General features: G+C 38.9%; 2 long non-coding RNA genes across 2 annotated transcripts in view; both read right to left on the bottom strand.

Moving 5' to 3' along the window:
• The window catches only part of LOC114567595 (uncharacterized), a 145,951-nt gene that overhangs the window by 22,588 nt on the left and 99,680 nt on the right, over positions 1–23,683 (bottom strand). The window lies entirely within an intron of this gene.
• LOC114567594 (uncharacterized) lies at positions 18,114–19,101 on the bottom strand. Its single transcript, XR_003694203.1, has 4 exons — positions 19,063–19,101; positions 18,777–18,955; positions 18,506–18,693; positions 18,114–18,399 (listed from the first exon to the last, which is right to left on the bottom strand). It is a non-coding gene; the product is annotated as an uncharacterized LOC114567594 (long non-coding RNA).

The following is a 23,683-nucleotide window of genomic DNA, read 5'->3' as shown; positions in this document are numbered from 1 at the left end:
GGGTGTCAAGTGGAGATAGGTTACATGTACGTGTCATGTGGCAAATGTCTGGTGCCGCATGACACGTATGTGATTAACTGGGTTTTAGCTATATGAGTGATTTCAGACTGTTCCTCTGAGACACTCATTGAGAGGAAGCAAACAAGTGTGTACTGCCTTTGCATGTGAGTCTGTGCAAGGGGGTACGACTGCAAGCGTGTCAGTCCGTAAGTGTATCTGCCTTCTCAGCCAATAGTCAATAGAAACAGGAGCACAGAATCTTAGCTGACAACCCATTGGCTTAAATGTAACTCTGGAATTGCTCTCACTCATATGTGGCTATTGCACCTCCTTACACATAAGAATGATGCTTTAGTCAAGAATTAAAACACACTACAATAGCCAATTTAGTTTTGTTGATGGATTCCCTTCAGTTGACTGACAATATACAAAACAAAAACAGATGAAAGAAAAGTAAAAAAAAATGTACAGTATGTAATGATAGGAAACTGCTAAATAGAGGAAGAGATATTAGCACAGGTGGTGCATTCATTTGAATTTTTTTTTTAGAAAAACACATCTGATTTACCTTGAATCAAGTTTCTTATACAAATCCTCTCTTTGCTCAGTGCTGAGCTTTATCTGCACTTTGGTCATAAATTACAGTCAAGGCAGGCAGTAAGACTAACACACACTTGGACAAAATGACACTAAAGTATGTAGGAGAATAGTCGCTCAAGGATGCAGAAACTTTTTCACTAGGTAGACAAAGGTGATGCAGTTCCTGTTATAGAGGTAATCAATCATTTATTGTGCATCTATCCTGCATTAATACTGCAGATTCTGTCCTTGGTATTATACAGCAGACGGCAAGAAGTACATATTGTCAAAATAAGACATAATGTCCTTCAAACAACTTATTACTAGACCTTTTCTTGTAAATGCTGACAAATGACAAGAGAGCAAACTTTTCAAAACAGTCCTTTGGGAATTAAAAATGTGTTTGATGCTTTAATGGAGTTGACTGAATTAATCACAGTGTTAAGTAGCTGTTACGTTTGTCCTTTGGTCTTAATTCTGTTACAGTAATGCGACTAATAATAAGCATTAATCACAATCTCTTTTGAAATTTGAAAAGATAGCATGAAAATAGACCAAAACTATCATTTCATCATATTGAATTATTAAGGAAGTTATTAAGGAATAATAATAATGTCTACTTTATTAATCCCGCAAGGGGAAATTACAATGTTTTCACTGTTGTTAGAATACACATCACACACAGGCCTGAAATACACACACATGCTCAGTACTAGGCGTGCAAGATATATCGACTCAATATTGTTATCGCAATATATCGAAAGTATGCAATATTTAGTTTACTTTGTGGAGCGCTGCGTCCCGTCTGTTGGCTGTGTGGCTTAGTTGTGTTTGATTTAGAGCCCGCTTGAAACACTAGAATGATCATGTTTCATTGGCCAGTTACCGTGCCACTTGCACATGTTAGTGCACGGCGGCCACTACGTGACCAAACCTATGGAGCGTACCACATGTGTGCATATTTCAACAGAGTGACAGTGTAAGTTAAGAAATAGAGACAACAAAATGGAACGAATCAGAGAAGCGAAAGAAAAGTTATGTCCTCTTCTCTTTATTTATTGTTTTTATACTGTAAGAAAACTTGTTTGTTATGAATCTATTTTGATGCGTTTTCCTGTTAACTTTTGTAATTTGACATATGTTTAAAAAATATCAAAATTAATATCGATATCACAATATTCATAATTGATATCGCAATATCACAGTTTGTCAATATCGTGCAACCCTACTCAGTACCTATACACATACATACATACATACATACATACAACTAATGGAGAGATGTCAGAGTGAGGGGACTGCAGCTGTCGATGGACAGGCCCCCCCGAGCAGTTGGGGGTTCGGTGCCTTGTTCAAGAGCACCTTGGCAGGTGAACTGGCATCCCTCCAGCTACCAGTCCAACACCATACTTTGGTCCATATGGGGACTTGAACCAGTGACCCTCCGGTACCTAACCCAACTTCCTATAGACTGAGCAACTGCCACCCCTAATATGATATAATATATAATATAATCAGATTATATCTCTGATTTATAATTGCTGCTCATTAGATTGACTATGAGTAAAGGCCCAGTCACGGCAATGTTTAAAGTGGCACAGCAAAATTAGTTTAATTTGAATGAAATAGACACAAACAGTGAATTCACACACAGTGAGAATTAAAATCCTGAAATTGGCTGATAGAAAACCGTGTTAACAGTGCTGACCTTTGTAGCTATTTAGCTGTGTTGTAAAATCCAATTTTGTTTTACTTCCTCTGTCGCAGTATGAACTTCTCCACAAGGAATGGTTTGCAGACAGCTATGAGACAAGAGTCAATGGTAGAAAACATCTCTTGAATCAACTGTGTGAATTTAATCGTCCTGGTAGCGACCAAACTCATTAAGTTTGCTCTCTGACAGTTAGCAAGCTAGCTAGCTTTGTAGTGCTTTCTTTTTATCCTCAATAGCGCTTTATTGAATACAATTATGTAAAATCTTGATGAACAAAATGGTAAGTAGGTAGGTAACAGTAACAGGTAACTACTGTGACTGACTAGTGGTAACATGTCCCCGGCTTGCTGGTGTGTTAGCTTGCTAGCTACATTAGTTCAACAACTAGCCCCTGTGAGTTTTCCCTACGTCCACCAAACTATGCAAAGACACAGATGAATTTTGCTGTGCAACTTTGTGTTGTAACGGTGCTTTGAAGTTTAATTTAAGACAAACTGCAGAAGGCCGGACCTTCGTCATTTGTTAACTCAACCTTGTAATAGCTGACTCAGGTCTAATTTTGCGTCTCTGTCCAGTCCACTTTGTCTGTGCTAATGGACAGTTGTGCATATTAACTGATACAAGTGTAATGAAGAGCCTCTATCTTATATTCAACATGCTCTATTTCCAGAGTTGCCGCTCCTTTTCATCTTTTACTTTTGCATCCTAAGACCACACACTACTGTCGGCTATACCTGTCACTACAGTATTTATACAAAAAGCTTTTGTTATTGTCACACGATGGCCTTCTCATCTGTCAAGCTTTTTCCTTCTCTCTCTTTCCCTTGCACACCCACATGCACAAATTGAAATACAATACTTATTATTTTAGCTTCTACTTTTTTCACTAATAATCCATTTGTGACGCTTTTACCCATCAAAAGTCGTGTTTGTTATTTTTGTTGTCTCTTGAATTCTTTGTAATCTTCCACAGTTATTTCACTGGCTTGAAAGGTAATCAGTCATCACTCAAACTGTCACCCGCATTGTCACATAATATAAATAAAAGTGTGAAGAAAAAGTTAGTACAGATACATTATTCCTCATTTCCCTCGAAACAGCAAACATCTTTCAGTTTCTTGTCTTTGTGTGTGTGTGTGTGTGTGTGTGTGTGTGTGTGTGTGTGTGTGTGTGTGTGTGTGTGTGTGTGTGTGTGTGTGTGTGTGTGTGTGTGTGTGGTTTATCTGTTTGGGTATTTTACTTTTTGTGGCAGATGTAAATAAGGCTTATTGTATTATCATTTAAATACCTAATGTAAACTAGAAACTGCATTTCCTGCAGAAAATGCATGTGAATGCTAAATAGCTAAATTCCTAAATAAAATAAAAAAAGTGGGCATATCAGCAATTCAAAAAAGTGATTCGCTGTGCCTTTGCGTGGAAATGTCAAGGAAGTTTAACATGGGCAGCGAATGGAGGAAGATTTGGAACTGTTGTCATTTGGAAGCTCACTGAGCAAATTGTGTAAGTCCTATTGCTTAAATGAGCACATTGGCTGAAAGTAAACAAGCATACCTACGTTGTGATGCATATATGTTGTATGACAAGGATAAATTGTGGGCGTGAGAGCAAGTTATAGAGAAGGGACTAAGATGATTTTTTTAAGGCTCCGTGCTCTAGCGTTGACATCACCCACTGTAAGTCTACACACCCATTTTAAACTTCCTGAAAGTAACACTAAACTTAATTTTCACAAAAATTGTTAAAGAGATCAAACAGCTGAGATAGAGCCTAATAGCAGAAGTATTTGTGAATGGTTTAATGTTTGATTGGTGTCTGTAGGTGAAAGTATGAAGTAGGAGTATCATTTTGAAGTAGAAGAGGATTTGAAGCCTGTTCCCATTGACTTTAATTGTAAAAAGGAATTTAAAAAAAAGCTTAATATTTTAAAAAGTATAAATAGCAGAACAAATGTTGAAGCGACCAAAGAAAGTTGAAGAATAAAGAATTGGATAACAATACTGTGAATGCTGCTGAATCACCATTCACAAAATTATTTTAGAGTTGGGAATTATTTGCCCAGCAGGGATTTAAACAAACACTGTGTGCATTATTACTCAGACAACAGGCTCTCAGACCTTATTGTAGGATAGGATGGAATTTGGGAGTCAGAAAGCAGGAAATGTTAAGTATATTTTTAGATGTAGAATAGATGATTATTCACTGCATAATGTGTCTTTTTTTTGTCCTTTGACGTTATGTACATCATGCTGTGATGAAAGCTTCCCACTGAAATGCGTCAGCAGATTTGTCAGTCCATTAGTTGGAAATAAAATGATCCAAAAATTATATGAAGGTGCCTTTTTCATTACCGTGCCACCTTTTGTTGTAATATATTTTGGGGTGGGGAGGGGGGGCACATTGAAGGTTCTTTTTTAAATTTAAGGCATATCATCCACCTAAGTGCAGGAGAAGTGCACCTCTTTTCTCTTACACATCACACAGTTATTCTCTAGTGCTTGGTTGCATGCTTTATTGAATGGTGTAGTGGTGTTTTCATTTTGAATTGATGAAGCATGCAACCACCTGTAAGGGTGGTACAATTTTCACCTTCATTACTCTAAAAAGGAGTTTGGTGACCTCAGCAAATTCCCAGCATAGCTCCACCCAACTTTGACCAGAGAACAGCTCTAATCTGAAGAAACTGTATTTACCCGCTTCTGTGAGTTAGGATGGGCTTGGCTGGCTTGATTTAGAGCAGCAGCAGCAGCAGCCAAGCCCTGAGATGAGTCCTCCGGTTAAAATGAACATGGACAGGTGATGATAAATACTGTGTACATGAGCCTCTCACAACAGGGAGAGAGAGGATGGGATAAAAAGTGGGATTTGGAGAACACAGTGAGAGGAAGGGAGAGAGACATGGGTGTAATGTAAGAGAGAAAAGTAGAGTAAGAAAGAGGGAAAAAGTGGTGCAAAAGAGAGAAGAGATATATAGCGTGAGAAAGCAGCAGATAAAGAGCATATGAGCAATGAGTGCCAGAGCCAACAGCCTGTTCTCCTCGCAATCATCAGCACTCATCTTTCCTCCATCACCTCCCTCCATCTTCTCTCATGTCGACTGCTTTTCCGTTCACACCGCCAATCTATATAGCGCGCAAGCCCCTTTCACTCAGTACTTCCATTGAGTGAATCGCATGAATGAATTATGTAGATCAGGAAGAGGGATTTCATGGGGCTTCAGTAAATCCCATTTGATTTAATATTGTATTTCTGCAGTGTACATACAGTATAGGTTTGTGTCTGTGTTAAGATTGCATTGGCATTCAAAATGGAAAGAAAATAACCTGCAATGAGTTAATACAATTGCTCGTCGATCGGTACTGTGAAGATGTTTTATTGTCTTTTAAAAATACATTTGCAACAATGCGAAGGAATTTACTTTAAATCATGAGAGCTAACTTTAACCAAAAGTGCAGAGAGAGATGAAGACACGAGAAGAGAGTAAGTGAGGGAGCAAAGTGACAAAAGAAAATGAGAGAGCTGGCTGAAGGGTGTTTGGAGGGTAGAGCCGGTAGAGAGGGAGGGAGAGAGGGAGGAGGAAAGGTAAGTGTAGAATAAGATGTGATATTGTTAATGCTACAGTAAATTAATATTCGTATGAGGTCATCCATCAGGAGGAGAGCAGGCGAGCCGTGAGAAACATGATAATGGAACCTGTCACTGGGAGGGAGAGGGGAGAGAAAGAGAAAGAGGAAGGAAAGGAGGGAGCAAGGGAAGGAGGGAGGAGGAAAGGATGTATAGGTAGAGAAATACAGAGAAAACCAGAGATTAGTATAGGCTGAGACAGGAGGGCTGAGGGAATAGGAAAAGAAGGTGTAAAGGAGAGAAAGAACAAAGACAGGTGTAGTAAGCAACAGAAGGAAGAGAAAGATTAATGGAGAAAGATGGAGGGAAGAAAGAAGCAGAGATTAAAGACGGGGAAAGGAAAAAATAAAGAAAAAGATAAAGACAGGAAAAGGAAAAAATAAAGAAAAAGATAAAGACAGGAAAGGCAGGATCAAGAAAATGAGGAAGTAGTACAGGGGTGCCTGAGGTGGAGTAGAGAAATTAAAAGACAGAGAAACGAAGGAATGTGTATTTGTGTGCGTGTGTGTGTGTGTGTGTGTGTGTGTGTGTGTGTGTGTGTGTGTGTGTGTGTGTGTGTGTGTGTGTGTGTGTGATGAGGGAGGTAGCCATGCAGAATTAATCTACAAATTACAATGAATAATTAAGGCCCGGGAATCCCATAGGGATAAGATGGAATAGTGAGGAAAATGGAGGGAGGAGGAAAAAAGGGAGGGGGGAGGAAGAAATGGAGGGAGGAAAAGAGACAGGTAGCGAGCACGCTGACAGGGAAGCTACCTCAGGCAGCTCCTGACTCAGAATCCTCAGGGAAGAACAGAGTGAGCAAAACAGGAGTCAAAAGAAAAAAGAAACGGGGGCTGGAGGTGTTTTAGTCTTGAAACAGTTGGTGCCTTGGAAGATGTAAAGGAGGCGGGTGAGAGCAAAAGGATTGAAGGAGCACACTGACAAGAATAAAAGGCTAAAGGTAGAGGGGGGTGGGGGATCTACCTCTTGCTACAATGACAAAGAAAATATGGGGGCACATGCAGAAAGGACTAAGGGGCCATCCACACGGAAACGCTTTTTGGTGCAAACGCACGTTTTGCATCGTTTTGGCCGATTGTCCAAACGAATGCTGTAAACGCACTGCCTGAAGACGCACTTTTTTGAAACCTGGTCCCAGAGTGAAAAACATCATTTGGACGGCGAAGCCGCATACTTGCGTATCGAAGATGTCATCGCCACACACCTTGACCCTCTAGCCTTCGACCTCTTACCCTGCGACGACGTCTCATAACAACAACACCACCAACATAAACGTGCATCCGTCCTAATCATGGATGTATTAAGAGAACGGGTCCTAATGCCCACAACCATCGAAGGTAGCATATAAATTAGCTAGCTAGCTTGTGTTTGGTTTCTTCTTCTACTGTCTGTTTGTATACAGCGTGCAAGCATGCTCCGCCTCTTCTTCTACGTTTTTGGTGAATTTCTGTAGCCGCAGGCGTCACTGTGAATCAGAGACACCCTGCCCCTACATGTGTTGCAAGGTTCAAAGATATAAAGGATTAACGATAAAGTGAAAAATTTTTCGAGTCTATTTTACAGTAGTAAACACTCCCAAGGTCATTTATAAGTTATCGATTGTAAAAACTGTGCTGAATCAACAATAACCATCATGACACAAGACAATGGATGTAGAAATGGAAGGGAATCACCAGTTGTTTTAACTTTACTGTAATTTTAAAATGTTCCCTTTAAAAAGGTTTCTACCCACAACATTGCTATTATCATTTCCATTGTTTAAGTGGCATTCCTCCTGGTGCACTGCTCTGCACTATTTCTGCATTTCCCCAGAAAGGCACTCACTATTGTTTTCAGTTCATTAGGTTTTTTAATGGAGTATTTTGCATTGGATTTAAATTTCTATCGTTTAAGACAGCATACTAATGTGCCACCTTTATTTTCCAAACTTGATTTCTGTGAGCCTTCTGGCCATATGTATTCTTCATCTGCATTATTTCACTCAGCTGTAATTAACATAGAAGTCATTAAGTGATGTCTTAGTGACAACTTCATATTCAATAACTCCTATTCAATATGAACCAAACTACATACTATTTCAATACAGTGTTGGTCTTGTTCATAAAATTTAATGTACTATATATAAAGCTTTGTTCTATAATGTAGTGACCTTTAAGGCCTTTAGTGCTGTTGAACAATTGTAAACAAAATGGTGGATAGATATGCTTTTTCATTATTTGCTGTTAATCAATGAGTAACATACTGCATTAAAAAAACTTATAATAGATGTTAAGAAGCATTTACATACATACAATGTAAATAAAGATTTTAAGAGGAGCATCCTCTCTTGCCATTCTTGGACAGATGTAACAGAAAAACCTAAGAAAGAAGACAAAGAAAGGGATTCCCATTTGCACCCCCCCATGTCAGACATATATGCTCTAATGGCATATGAGGCCACCACATGATACCTTTCAGTTTAATCCATGACATCAATGGCACATTGAGACATTTTAATCTAAAATGTACTGCAGTTTTTGTTTCTCGTTCAGTTGTCTTAACATGCAGACATTACCTCACCTATTTTCACTCGGTCACTTTTTCTCTCCTTGCTCTTCATTTAACCTCTCCAAGATCATTTCCACTCACGCTCCATTTTCTCATTTCCTTCCTCATTCTTAGTCTATTGTATTCCTATTTTTGTCACCGTATTTTAAGTATTACTTTTTTAATCAATACAAGAGCAATAAGGAGGTCTAAATGTTCTACATGAGAGTAGGGATGAAAGGACGAGAGGGATGACAAACAATTAGAAGAAGATGAAAGAGTATAAGTGAAAAAAGAATATTGGATGTCCTCTATGTGCGAGTGGACTCTCATTGATTTTGCTGCACATAGAGGACTTTCAGCACACACTGGACATCAATAGGTACAGCTGTAGGACAAACACTTTCTCTCTCTTAAAGAAAACATAAATATGCAACATCTGTATACTGAAGACACATGCAGATCGACACATATGTTAACGTGTGGAGAGGAGGAAACACACCAACAGGACTCTTTATGCACTATGTGCCAATCTCACTTATAGGTCTGCGTGCTGGGTCTTTGTCAGCCCTTCCAGGAGACTTGTAAAGATAACAATAGGCCAATTACTTCCTAATTACTACAGATAACTGGCTCAATAAATTCTTCTGGTCCAATTTTACTTTAATTGTCCCAATTAGATTCAATTAGATCTAGCTAGTATAAAGAGGATAGTTAGAATGGATGCTCTGGCACCACAGGGTATATTATGGAGTCCCAACATCCCACATGTAGTTTCAGTAGATGCATGAATGCCCATAAAAACACATGCACATATACTGTACGTACACGCACCCTCATCCAAAATAATGACACACAGACACTGACCTGTATGTTAGCTAATAGATGGTGAAGAGAGTATGTTAATGAACCTTGCAGTTGTTCTTTCGTTACACCGAAACATGCCGAATCATGACGACTGGCGGAGAAAAAAAAAAAAAACAACCTCTCAGACGCTTGGGAATTGCTGCCAATTGAATTATAATTTCGGCCTGTTGTCGCACACGTGTATGGAAACCGGATCTATAGACTACCTTTATTAATAAAATCTTCCAAAACAGCAGGCATTACGACACTCTGGGACAGCTTCGATATACCAGACGTATATAATAAGATTTAACAGAACTATATATTATATCCAAACAAGCCTTAGTGATGAAGTTGAAGATTATATATAATATTTATTTAAAAAAAACACTTAGCTGTCTGACATTTCCCTCTGGAAACAGCCGGTTGTCCCCAGAGTGGCGAGGACCTGTATTTGGACCGGGATGGCACGGTTCCGGCGCGTTGCCCTCTCTACTGGACCCAATTCAGTACATAGATCCAAGAGCGCAGCTATATAACTATTACAGCTATATTAGGGAATTTAAATCGGCATATGAGCCAGTCATCGTCATGGTCCCTGAAGTCTCTTTTTCTCCTGATTCTTCCATTGGCGTAGTCCTCCTGCAGGGCCACCAGTGCCATCATGCAACATTACGCACAAGTTTACCGCAGTATTTATATGTTTAGCCTACAACAATTTGTGACTGTAGACACCTTGCTAAAATCAGAGCAACAACTAGTGGTATCCCCCACCCCGAGATACAATTTGAAATTGAAATGTAATAGGCAAACACACTTTTCTTCATGCAGGTTTTGTTATGAACAGTATTAAAGTTCGGACTGATAACGAGGACATAGAGCGTAACGATTGCGCAAGAGCTTAACGGCTGTATTTCCAGACTTTGACATTTGATGATATATGCACAGTTTTAAAGACAGATAGTTAGTTATTTACACTGTGTTCTGCAGTTATCTAATGCTAGGGTATTTGATGCTATCCTGTATTCCATGCAGTCGGGCCATCCCCTCCTCCTGCGCTCCGTAGCGGACAATGTGATGGCGAGACAGCGCTGATTAAATATTAAGAACGACTTTTGATTTAAGATTTGAGTTGGAGGTGTTTATGGAACAATTATCACTCAGAACAATTATCACTCAGTACAATCTTCATGATATGGTGTGATGAAATGTGCGTGAGGCATTAATACTTAAACATATTAAGAGTAGCCTAATCGTTATTCCCACATGTACTTTCTGCAGTCTGACTTCAGTTCACCACCTCACCATCTGTGTCGCCAATTCCTATTTTGTCTCCAAAATGTGTGTACGCATGGGTCAGAGTTTGCGTGGAGGACCGCACATTCTCCCGTCAAGTTTGTTTTTTATAAATCACAACCTTTTGCGTGGGAAGTGGCGTACGCACATTCTCAGCCCCGTTTTGTGCGTACGCCACATTTATAAATGAGACCCCAGCAAAGTACTGGTATGCACTGTTTAGTCAACTCAGGGCCCCAAGAGCTCTGCATAATGAACATTGAGAGTGCACGTGTACACTAGGCCATCCAGCAGAAGTCAAGCTTCAACCAACCTCATTTTGTCTACGTATAAAGAAGGATGTGAAGTCAGTAAGTCAGTGTTTTGCCTGTGGCGTTGCACAGTGTAGTACATAAGTTTTGACTAAAGATGGAGGTTGTGTTTCTTCTTTCTGTTATTTACCACCTAGTTCAGCATTTCCATATTTGAGGGACATGTATAAATGCTGCGTACGCACGAAAAGCTTGCCTACGCTGGCTTTCCGTCACACAAACTTTTGAGCAAACGTGAGAATGTGCGGGACGTCCGCGAAGTCTTTTCTGGCTCTGTAACGTGGCGAGTTCTTAGTGAAAAGTGCAGAAACTTGCCAAACATTACAAAATAAAGTTTCCACTTCAGTTACTGGCATACGTCTGTGATGTTGCCTATGAAAAAAATGTATTATATCTGTTGATACTCCATAAAAGTTTGATCAGTTATGTAGATAATGTTTCACATCTTTCACACTACTAACTGTTTAATTTGCAGGCTACTTAACCTCTGTTAAACATGAGGACGGGAAATGAATGAAACTTAGAAAATACTTTCAGTCATCCTCTGTATTTCTCACAAATAAAATATCTTACTCACTGTGCAACAAAAAGATTGGCACTGAAAAATGCAACAGGATCTTGAGTCTGTAGGTGCTGAGGCTCAGACATCCATGGCGTACAGGAGGCGGGACGCACGGATCCATCTCCTGAGGAACAAACGCTGTGTCGGGGGGGCAAACTCATGTGATGTGTAATTGATCCCGTGGATGATTTGTAGGCTATGTAAATGAACAAGGTGTACCCCGTCCACCAAACACTTGGGCATCTTGACTGTCTTAATTCTGCACATATTTCTGTTACTGTAGTCCTATTTACTATTTCATTATTTCATCCATGCGTGGCGCAGCGGATCCGTGTGCACTGTCACCTGCCGTGGAGACGCTGGCCTCACTAACCTCCTCTGAGTCGGGTCTCCCTCGTGCTGGACTCAGTGAGTTCAAACTGCTTGTTGTGCGTAATTTAGACTGACAGTGAGATGCATGTTGTTCTGTAACTGGTGTGCCACTATTCTCTTGATTTCCACTTCGACATTAAACTTTTTTTTATTTAATTTTTTCCTGCCATGGTTCGGTGCATTCAATCCCCCCCGTCACCATTAGCCACTCTGTGCATTTTGTTTTATTGCTTATCTGAAATAACAGACCTCCAAACAAAAGAAAAATGTCTTGCCTTCACCTCCGCGATCAGCACCTCAACCTCCCAGTCGGTGAAGTTTTTTTCCATCTGTAGCGGTATTACCCGTTGTGATTGGACTAAGAATGACGTCGGGGGCGCATTTATAGTCATTTCCATATTCATTTATGGGAGGAGGCAAGGCGGGGTTGGTGGCTCGTTCACGTGTGCTCAATTTCACGTTGTCATGTATAAAGGAAAAGTGCGAAGGACCTGGCATATGCCTGGTTTTATGGCCGTACGCCATCTTCTGGTATGAAAGCTACGCAGTCTTTTACACAATAGGCCCCAGATCTCTATAATCTCTCTTTGTCTAAAAAGGTCACAACCTAAAGGACATATGCAACCTGAGTCAAAGGGTCACAAGTAGACATCTAGGGGGTTGCATGGCAAAAAGGTTGCCAACACTGCTCTAGTTTCCAAAAAGAATGTGCTAAAAGTATGAGCTCTAAAATGCCTCCTTTCAGCACGCATGTTGGTGTGGCATGTTCAGTAGATTAACATTAACAACACAGCTGAAGGTTTGCACAACAAATGATAATGTACATTTGGATTGTACAACTTTTGTTCCCCCAAATGCATTGTGATCAGACAAAAAAAATATGTATAAATATGAGTTCTTTTAACGAAAACTGCTGTATGTCTTCTATCTCTTAAACCCCCCTGAGCCAACAATAGCGCAGTACAAATTCATGTTGTGCACTTTGCTCAAACCCTTTGAACTGTATTTTAAAATTATAGTGGAGAAGACAACATTTTTTCTCAATATACCAAATTTGGGAGTTCATTTTCCCAAAATGAGCTCCCAAATTTGCAACAGACGTGTAGAATATGATGCAACCATAAATGATATAGTCTTTCAGTCACTAAACTGCAACAACATGATACACAGTTTATATAGTATGTTACTTAATTAAGATTAATTTAACAACCTTATAAAGAAACTTAAGGGGAACTATAAGGGGAAAACTGGAGTTTAAGATAATTATTAAATGAAATGCAGCCTAAGACTAATCTACTAAAATGAATTATTGTCTTACAATATTTTGGACTGGTTGTAGAAAGTTTTTCATGTTTGATTTTATTTAAGCATCACAGAACATGTTCTCATTGTTGTTGCTGAAGAATCAAATTGATGTGTCTCTGGCTATAATGCAAGGACACAACATGCTTTATTAATTTTAATTTATTTGATGTATATATTCATATTGTAGTTCAAGTTCAAGTTTATTGTCATATGCATATTAGTACAAAGCACCACAGCAATGAAATACAATGTGCCTTAGCACTCCCTCAGCACCAGTCAATAATAACAATTTTAAAAACATAATAGTATTAAAAACATTATAAAATATCCAACATAATATATATAAGTGACTAAGTTCAGACCACAGCCCTCCTTCCTGTTGTGCTATTGTTCAATAACCTTATTACCTGGGGGTAAAAACTATCCCTAAAACGTGTTGTGCGTGTTTGGATGCTCTGCAAGCGTCTCTCTGATGGAAGATGGGAGAAGAGATTGTGTGCAGGATGACTAGAATCCTGTATAATACCTTGTGCCTTTTTAGTTGTGCGTTTCCAGTAAATTTGTTAGAGCGATTCAAGTGGAACCCCGATGATTTTAGATGATTTTAGCAGTCCTGACCACTTTTGTCAGTAGATTAAGGTCATGTGAAGTAGCCCTACCAAACCACACTACAATATTACCTGTCAGTATACTCTCAATTGTACAACGGTAGAAGTTCAGTAGAATATTTACATATACAATGACATATGTGTATTATATAATAAGGAAGCCTTATATTATATCTATGATTTATTTTCTCTCCAAACATTCCTCCCTTGCCTGTCTTGTTTCGGCCTCTTTCATCTCCTGTCTCTCCTTCATGCCTGCTGCCTCGGAGAAAAGTACTTTGCCAACTTTCTCCTGACACGACAACAGCAATACCTTGGCTTGGTTTTGCCGATGGTGATAAACGGGATGGCTAATTAAAAGGCTCTCTGATAGCTCTCCTCTGCCTTTTTAATTCCCCCTCCTCAACTACTGCTGCCGTGTATGCCTCTCCCCCCCCCGACCCCCGTCCCTCTCTCTCTAGTCTTTTTTCCGACATTGTTATTGTCTGTCCATCTCTCTTACACACTCTCAGATCTACACAGGAAAATTATTTTTCCTTGTTTCTCACTAGATAAAACAAGAGTAAACAACATAGAAAATGAGCACAAGCACAAACACGAAAAATAACACTATTCAAACAGGCCGACCAAAAGAGACACAATAGTGTTTTGTTGTGAGAGATGTTCTAAGGCAAAGACTGACAGGAAGAAAAGTGACAGAAAAAGAAAACCCAAATGATTTGTGAATGTGTGTGTAAGTGTGTGTATGCGTCTGACGGAGATACAGGGGATGCAGTGAAAGAGCAAACCATTAATAATATGCCTTGTTTGACGACAGAGGGTTGTGTTTATCTATCTTGGCTGACATTCACTTTGTGAGCTCATCTAATGCTCCAACATGTCCAGGAGATTAGGACACATTCAAATGTGCTTGAATGTGTATGTGTGTGTGTGTGTGTGTGTGTGTGTGTGTGTGTGTGTGTGTGTGTGTGTGTGTGTGTGTGTGTGTGTGTGTGTGTGTGTGTTGAGTGGCAGATAGGAGTGTGTAAGAGAGACAAAGGGAAGATGGAAGGCGAAATGAGAAAAATAGGCAAAAATTAGGCGCAAGTGGAATTGCAGCATGTGGGAGGCGAGAGTAGAGAGTGAGAGGAAAAAGTGTTCACTACAGAAGTGAAAACAGAAAAGTGAAACAGATAATTACGGAAGTATGAGAGACTCCTTTCCTTCCCCGGTGAACTTAATTTCACCTCTTTTTCAGCTGCCAAATCCACTCGTTCTCACTCTCTGTGTCCTTTCATCTCTCCTCCATGGCCCTCCTTGTCAGATCCCGCTTTCAGTTTGACTTTTTTCTTACCCCCTTATGTTGCCTTTTACGCTGCATCCCTCTTTCACCTTCTCTCCTCACCTCAACACACACAACTGGTCTTCCCCTTCTTCTCTCTTTGCTCTCTCCCTTTTTTACTTCTTCTCACTTTCCCACTCTCCTAGGCCAATCAATAGTGGCTGAGGGAGGAGATGACTCACATGTTGACTCTTTGACACCAATCAAAGCTGGCACCCTGCTGTAACCTTACTTTCTTCACTCTACACGTCTTTCTACAGCATTTGTTTTTGCAATGGTGACACTATCTTAGATGCATTATATAAATACCAAACCGAACCGTAACCTCTTACCACTCCACACTGCTTGCTGTGAAAAGCGGCTTTATTCTGACTAATCATAGGCCGTGCAAAAGGCTCCAATTGCATTTGGAAATAGCCCATCTTTTATACTATTACTTTACTTCCACTTACAGAGCTAGCAGGCCCCAATTAAATAGCAATCTTTGAAAATGACCAGAAAATAATCAATAAAAGCCTTTCAGTGCTTTCCATTAACTAAACCAATTAACGAGTAAGCATACGTTAAGTCTTTTCCTAGCAGGCCTTCAGACTCAGCTGTACAAGTGGGCAGCTTGGAATTGCTGCTATCAAATTCTCCTCCATTTTGCACATGGCAGAGCAGTTCATTAGACAAAATTACCTCAAGATGGAAACATGCCAATTAATCAAGTTTGACAACTGTAAAAACTTAAGCTATTGAAAACTCTTTAACCTCTTTAACTGTTATATTGTTCTTAAAGGTGCCCTGCCACACATATTTCATTACTTTGTGGTAATGTCTGAAGTTCTACCATGGACTCTGTAAAAAAATTTGTGGAAAAAATGCCTTGGTTACCTTGTTTCAAGCCATTCTAGCGTGGTATAGAAAGCCTGCAGGAAGACTCAGCTCGATTTCTGCCAGTTCTTATTAATATTCAACAAGCTAAGCTGTTTGAATCTGATTGGGTGACAACTAGCCAATGAGAGCCTGGCTGTCAGAATCCTTTACCCAGCCCAAGTGGGCAAGCTAATGAATAGTAATGAGCTCAGGCAATATGATGTCAGACTGACCAGCTTTTGTAATTGGCTTGATTTGGCCGCTTATTCAGTTCATTTTCACATTCACAACATAACACAAACACATATGGACCTAACCTATTTCAAAAAATGCAAGTAAAAACGTATGGCAGGGCACCTTTAAGCTATTGGCAATGATGACATAACTCCAAGAAATCTATCAAAATGGCTTTAGCTGAATACTTAACATACTAACTTGAAAGTGGTATCGATCTTCTCATCTAACTCGCGGCAAATAAGCGTATTTCCCAAAATGTTGAACTATTCCTTAAACCTGATAAAGTTACATATAGAATATGTTTCTGATTGTTTCACTTATTTACTGTAGCCATCATGCTACATGGTGTAAGATGACAAAGTGTCTTTAGTATTTCATGGGGGGAAAGAGCACCCGATTTGGCGTCTCTCTAATATTGGAATCCCTCTCTTATTCTCTCATTCTTAATTTCAAAACTCCAGCAGTGAGATTGGGGGTACATTTGGGGAATTAATGGCACTCCTAGAGCTCTACTGTAACAACTTCAGGGTGTGAGTCCTGTTAAAACAAGTACGAGAAGATGTTGATAGGAGAAACAAAAGTTACGGACATAACAGTAGAGATGTATCTGTTAAACAAAAACACACATCAGGAATGACAGAGGAAATTAGGCTACAACGACCAGGAAAAGGTAGTATAGGTTAGTCAACCTCATGTGCACAAAGCTGCACCAGCACAGCATTCTGCTGACTCAGCTTTTCAGAAATGAATCAGCATTTTTAATGAGCTATTGGCTGTGTAGTTTCTGTTGCGGCAGGCAGTACTTAAATCAAATGAGGGATAAAGACTTGTTTCTGCCTCATGAATATTCCCTTAAAAGGACAATAACTCAAGCAATTCAAAGACAGTGTTGTTCTGACCTCTCTAAAGTAAATTAAGAAAGAGTTTGGCTAACCGGCAACAGTAGTTTTAGTTTAAGTTTCACTTCAGTTGTAAATTTCCATCAGATGTTAATTGAGTGTGCTGCAGAGCAGGGTGCTAGTGCTGTTTTCTCCTGCTGCATTATTTCTTCTCACATTGTTGCCTTGGATACTATTTGTCCGTAAGTACTGTATATGTTACTAAACATTTTTTAAAAGTAATTGTACTTGGCTTATCTTTGGTTTATTGGAGTTTTCTAATGTCAAATCACTAAATTGATAGTTAACATGGCTATTAGTTGTGACTCAGCTTTTTCTGTTGCTATAAGTTGTCGGTTTGCACTATATTTGGCTATCTGTACACACTTAAAAATGATGGGTTAAAAATAACCCAACTTGGGTTGTTTTATAACCCAACCGCTGGATCACTATTGCACCGGACCAACAGTAGTTAATTTGACCCAGCAAGATGGGTTGCTGATTTTTAACCCAACAGATGAGTTAAATATTCTACCCAAATGCTGGGTCAAATTAATTATAATTCTGGGTTGATTCAACTACATACATTTGTTATATAGTGTACCCAAATGCTGGGTCAAATTAATTATAATTCTGGGTTGATTCAACTACATATTTGTTATATAGTGTACCCAAATGCTGGGTCAAATTAATTACAATTTTGGGTTGATTCAACTACATATTTGTTATATAGTGTACCCAAATGCTGGGTCAAATTAATTACAATTTTGGGTTGATTCAACTACATATTTGTTATATAGTGTACCCAAATGCTGGGTCAAATTAATTACAATTCTGGGTTGATTCAACTACATATTTGTTATATAGTGTACCCGAATGCTGGGCAAAATTAACCTATATGCCAGATTAATTCTAACACATTACAGTACAATTTAAGAAAATAAATTGCAATAAAACTGTTAAACTACAAACCTAGAACAGAATACATGCTAGATGTATGCATATATTATTTAATAAACACTTAAACAATACAAAAACAAAACAACATAATGGAGTCTTTGAAAAAATTTATTATATCAACAATATAGTGGAACTGGTGCAGTTCATATCACTCAGGTAGGAAAACATTCAGAGCAAAACAACAATTACGAATGAACTGGCTGAACATTCAACAGGTCTATAGTGAACAAATTCAAATTCCTATTAAAAAGCTGCTATTAAGAGCCATTAGCTCTACTTGCAAGCAAGTATTCTACTTTGAATAAACTTTACCATTTTAGACTCCCCTCCTGGCATTTCACGTGACCAAGTTTCAAACAACTTTGATGCAGCATCCCCATGCAGGACAAGCCTGTGCAATCTATAAAATGGAAAACACATTTTTAAAACCAATTCAATGTGGCACACTAATAAAACATTATAAACAATGCATCCTTATATGTAAGATCATATTTCCCTATACCTACCATGCCTTTGGTCATTAGGTGAGGGAACTCTTCGAGGATCTGATCGATGGTCCAATTGTTGTCCCTAATCCACTTGGCCCTGTAGACTGCTGTGTTCCGCATGTAGTTCTCTATCTGGCTGAGTGGCTGAGAATTATTTCTCAACCATTCTTTAAGCTGTGACCCACGTTCGTCTGATATGGTACAGTCTGTAAAAAAGAACAAGAAAGTTGTCATTCACTGAAATATGGATGTTTTGCTTCATCAAATCATTTTTCAGTTTAATAATTACCTGGTATGAGAGCCCTTGCTAGAGCGCCATCATCTGGCGTTTGTGGTGGTGTCTGTGCCGTGCTCTGCGACCTGCTGGTTGATCTCAGCCGCTTCCTGACGTTCCGCAGCCTTTCCTCCAGGAATCCAGTGGCCGGCTCTATTCATCTATTGGAGTCACTTTGACATATTACGTGGAAGCTATTGAAAAAAAGAGGAAATTATATTTCATAAGAATTCATGTCTGAAAAGGGCTTTAGTAGCAATGCAGACTTGATATGCTGTGGATGGGAAAACATATTTCTTACCTTTTAAATCTTTCGACAAGGTCTGGCACTCTGTCATAGTGTTAAAGACAAAGCTATCCATTGATCTGAAACAAACACAAAAAGAGCTTAAGCAAAGATACAATTGCTATTGTATTAACTATTCAGATATCACCATGTAAAAGCAATGCAGACTAACAGCAGAATGTAATCCAATGTGAAGATAACAGCCATTTTATTTAGCATCACAATCCTCCCTCTCTATCTATACAATTCATATGACAAATTGCATGCATGTAAATTGTTTTTACCTTTTACAAGAATATTTGTGGCTGCTCAAAGCATAGCCTTCAGGGCACACAGTGTCAGTACAACAGTACAGCAGTGGTTCCCAAACTTTTTATTATATATTTCTTAACCCTTAACTCAAGTGGCCCTTGTCGTTTGCCAGGCCGCCATTTTAAATAAGCATTTGTTCTTATCTATTGTGGGTCACCACATTACTTAAATAAATGCACATAAATGCATTTAGTCAGACATATCAGGTTATCTCACTGTTTTTACATACTTTAATCAGTCATACACTGTTATGCCTTCACATTTCACATTAAAAGCTTCAAGAAAAAACAAGCGCGTTCATTTACAGCCAGTTAAAATAATATAGCTAGCAAAGCAACTAACTGACAGCCAGTTGGCTAGTAAACTATCTAGCTAGCTAGCTAGATAGTTTGTTAACTGCCGAATTACCTGGCTAGCTTGAAACTAGCTGGCAAATTAGCCTGGTGAACTCAATAAACATGACCATATGCCCATGGGCATTATGAACTTGTTTCATTAATTCATTAATATAATTCAGACCAAACGGATAAGCTGTAAGGCTATACATGCTTCCATGATAACGGCTAAATGGCTAACATTAGCTAGCTACGTTGTTAGCCAAAGTAACCAACTAGCCTCACAATATAAAGATAGTACTTTAATAGGTAACGCAACACAGACAATGTGAATTAGACATGTAGCTAGTGTACACAAACCTTTTATTATGTATTTGCCTCGTTGGATGACCAGACTGGTTCTCTGCTGTGACAAGCGCTCGGTGTGTGGACTCTGCTGATGATCTGATGACGTTCGAAGCACAAACAACCCAAGTGCTGGGTCAACCGATGTATGTTGGGTTGATGGATTTTGACTCAACACATGAGTTGCACAAAATAACCCAACTTCCATATAAATAACCCATAATGGGTAAAACATTTCATAACCCAGCGGTTGGGTGGATGAAATAACCCAGCATTTTTTAGGGTGTATTAGTTTAATCTCATTTCTGTTTGTCTTTTGCTCTTTGTTACAGTTTTACAGTATAATGAGGAAAGTAAAGTTTCTTCATCGAACCTCAATAAAAGTTATGCCTTGTGTCTTTTTTGGAGAACTTTACACTGTTAGCTGACTGTCGAGTTTTGAAGAAGCAACTCATTACAAGGACAGTATAAGTGTTAATTCTAAATAACTGCATCATCACGTAGAGGGAAGAAAACTGCAAAAACACCATGGTGAATTGGGTTTGAATATGAAACACACTATACATTCAAAGATAAAATACACATTTATATGAAAAGTAATTAGTCTCAAAGTGTCCGTCAATAGAAAATACACGATTATGTATTGAATGTATTTATTATGTAATAATTCCCCCAAGCATTTGCATACAAGTATTTGCACACAAATGCAGACTCTAAAAACTAAATACCAACTTAACCAATGTCGGATGCAGGGACCCAGGTTCCATCTAGCCCAAGATTGCTTGTTCTAGGAGATAGAACAATCCTAAGCGGAATAGATTAGCACATAAGAAGTTGGGTCCAAACTAGTTTAATGATAGCCAGACAGATTATTTTAAGAGGATGGAGGAATAAAGGGATGCCATCAATCCAAAAGTGGACTTGTGAGACAGCTAGAGTTGCAGCATTTGAAAAGATATCATTCAAATGGTTTGCCAGATTGGATGTCTACACCAGGAAATAGGGAAGGTACTTGAGCTTTCTGGAGGACTCCTAAGAAGCTTTGTGCTGTGGAGAGACGTGCACGATGGGCTTATGATGTTGTCATTTATGTTTATTTAGATTAAAGTGTCTATTTTGTTAAATTTTGTTATTATGCCATTGTATGGTTTTGAATATTGTAGTTAATGTGTCGTCTTTTCTTGATTTTTGTCTGTGTGGGTGGTGATGAAGAGGAGGGGGGAGAATGTTCATGTTTCAAATTGTATGTTTTGTGAGTCTTGTTTTAATAAATAAAATAAAAATATGAATCATAAATGAAAAATATAAATAGAAACATTGTATAAGCAGGAGCACACACACACACACACACAGAATACGTTCCATGTGCTTAATACTAATCTCACACTACATTTTTTTAATTGAACCCTAGCCCTAAAGCAACTTCGAATATCAGAGGGATGAAGATCAAACTAAATGTCCTTACTTTCCTAAAATTATGCATTTTTAAAGCCTAAAACTCAAAAAGGGGCGGAACAAGCGCACGCTGAAACACGAAACCTCAACAGCAAGCGGAGGAAAAACTTCTGCGGTACAGTTTATCACTACAAAAACAAACAGTGGAGAGATTTAAGATGTCTGGCAGAGTCTCTCACTGTTCAATTTCAACACTATTTATGATAATGCTTTCACCACTGAGCTCCATGCTACCCTTCACACTGTGAGTGCACCGCTGCCTGGGATTTGTCTATATATTAAGTCTCCCAGAAGCCATTTAACTATGCAGCCACATGTCCAGTGGCTTATACACCGAATCCATACATATAGTATGTACACTCATGAAAAGTATGAAAGTATGGGTAAGCATGGAGGAAGAATGGGGTTTGGTGAAGGAAAAACCGTCAGGATATCAGGAGATTTTGTCATTCTCCCAGGTTTTTAACAAGCAAAACACGGCCAGATTTAAACCATTTCGAACACATCTATTTTTTTTCCTCTCTTTCGTTCAGCCGTCCTTCTTGTTAATTCATTATCTGTGCATTTGCAAGATCAGGCTATTTTATTGCTATAAATTAGCAAAATGGACTAAGTTTATGGAACAGTGGGGTCACATTCATCATAAGAACTTGAGTTGTGAAGCTAACAAATGCTCTGTAATGAGGATGCTATGTCATTACTTAATATAGTGCACATGCATACACTGACATAGAGACACGCATATGTAGCACTCTCCTTGTGAGGGCATTCTACGGTTTGTTTTATTTTTTACGATTCATTGAAAGGAAATTCAGTTTTTTTTATAAAACATGCAGCCAAATGCCAAAGGGGTGTGGAGTTTCCAAGACTGGGCATTTACCAGACAGGAGGGTGTAACGGAAAATACTTTTGAGTTACATTGAGTTACAAGGAAAGTGTCTTTGGAGCTTGACACATAAAAGAGGCTTCAAATCAGAATATTACAACGTCTTTTGTTAGTCCCAAAACTTAATGGACCAAATCACTAAAGTACATTATATATAGTATATTAATATAGGGCTGCAAATAATTATTTTCAGTATCGATTAATTGTTTTAGCCTATAAAATGTCAGAAAGTAGTGAAAAATATAAGTCACAAATTACCCAAATCCAAGGCAATGTCTTCAAATTGTTTGGTCCAACGAACAGTCCACTCAGAAAACCAGAAAATATTCACCCTTGATAAACTGCAACATAAGAATGTTATATGGAGATAAAAATTAGGAGAACATGTTTAAGGTTTTAATACTATAGAGACACTCTGTGGGTTTATTTATTATTGACTCGTTTTTAGCACCATTGCAGTTGTTAGCAATGTTGCGGCATTCCCAACAGTAAAATTCACTTGGCGAGTATTATATTATTGCCAATGGAAGGAAGGCCAATAGTATGTTAATGTGCTTAAACAGAAGTGGTTTGCATAGTCTGGCTAAACTTAGTTGCAACAACAACAACAATATCATAGCTGATACAAATTGTGGGGAAAAAACTACACAAATGAGGTCGTAGTTGTAATAAACCGATATTTCCCTTTAACCCTCATGTTAAACCACTGCATGCCCTTTTCAGGGCATAAGTAAAGAACTGCAAAATGAGTTTGGAGGATTACTGGTTCTTATAATGATAAAAGGGCAGGAACACTTACATAAGTACAAGCTCATGCTCTCGCACACACAGAAAAGTTTATTATCTTCTTTTGTTCTAAAATGATGCTGCAGCTTTTCACAACCATCTGGCCACTGACAGTATTTAACACACGCACAGACGCTTACATGCACACGGGCTAAAACGCACTGTCTTTGTGAAAAACACACACATTCACACATACTCTGTCTCTCATCTTCACACATACACTCACAAATATGCATTCAAATGCTCTCTCCATCTTTTGTCTCTGTCAAATACAACCACAGCAAGTGCACTTACCGTCTCCCTCGGCTCTGAACACAGCCATGACAACACACACACACACACACACACACACACACACACACACACACACACACACACACACACACACACACACACACACACACACACACACACAAAATCATTAACAAGATGTTTGGTCTCTTGTGGATGTGTTTGCGTGTGTGGATGTGTCTTGTGGGAAACAACACTAGCCATACGGGGATCGGTGGAAAACTCC

This window comes from Perca flavescens, chromosome 14 (genome assembly GCF_004354835.1).
Source record: "Perca flavescens isolate YP-PL-M2 chromosome 14, PFLA_1.0, whole genome shotgun sequence".
NCBI lineage: Eukaryota > Metazoa > Chordata > Actinopteri > Perciformes > Percidae > Perca > Perca flavescens.
Note: the sequence above shows the minus strand (reverse complement) of the source record. Positions and strands in the feature narration are given on the sequence as shown.